Source organism: Silene latifolia, chromosome 11, assembly GCF_048544455.1.
Source record: "Silene latifolia isolate original U9 population chromosome 11, ASM4854445v1, whole genome shotgun sequence".
Classification (NCBI taxonomy): Eukaryota; Viridiplantae; Streptophyta; class Magnoliopsida; order Caryophyllales; family Caryophyllaceae; genus Silene; species Silene latifolia.
Genome location: NC_133536.1, coordinates 142025391 through 142026141, shown reverse-complemented (window position 1 = coordinate 142026141; position 751 = coordinate 142025391). Strand labels below are relative to the sequence as shown.

The 751-nt window shown below is 39.8% G+C and overlaps 1 non-coding gene across 1 annotated transcript; it reads left to right on the top strand.

Moving 5' to 3' along the window:
* The first annotated feature begins 443 nt into the window (after window positions 1-443).
* Window positions 444-550, top strand: LOC141616444 (small nucleolar RNA R71). The gene has a single exon (XR_012530792.1). It is a non-coding gene; the product is annotated as a small nucleolar RNA R71 (small nucleolar RNA).
* The last annotated feature ends 201 nt before the right edge of the window (window positions 551-751 follow it).

The window sequence follows — 751 nt, the reverse complement described above, 5'->3', positions numbered from 1 at the left end:
TACCACTTTTGTATGCTTGAAAAGCATTCACTTGCTCATTTGTTCCCCTACATTCACTTTGGTCATGTCCCAAAGTTCCACAATTCTCACATATCCCACTTGGGATTGATGAAGATGCCACCATGGCATTAACATGATGCTTTGGTGATTTTGAGGCTTCTTCAAGCTTAGCCATAGCCTTCTCAAACTTCAAGTTGATAGAATCAATATGAGCACTAAGTTGAGCACCCAATTGAGTAATAGAGTCCACTTCATGCTTTCCTCCTTTAGTAGCCTTGCGAGGACTACTATATTGTGAATTATGGACCGCCATTTCCTTAATCTTGTTCCAAGTTTGATTATCGTCCACATCGGTGAACATACCATTTGATCCCATGTTGAGAATTTTTCTTGAGCCTTCATAAAGAACATTCCAAAATTGTTGCACCAAGAACCACTCGCTAAATCCATGATGAGGACATGAGCGACAAATTCCTTTGAATCGCTCCCAAGCTTCATACAAAGATTCTTCGTCCCTTTGCTTAAAACCCGTAATTTGAGATCTTAGCATGTTAGTCTTTTCCGGAGGGTAGAATTTTTTGTAGAAAGCTAGAGCCAACTTCTTCCAAGAGTCAATTCCAAGAGTAGCCTTATCAAGACTTTCAACCATTGTTTCGCGGTGCCAATTAGAGAAAAAGGAAATAAGACCCATCGAATTTGGTCTTGAGTCACTCTGGTTTGTGAAATCGCATCACAATAGTCACAAAAAGTT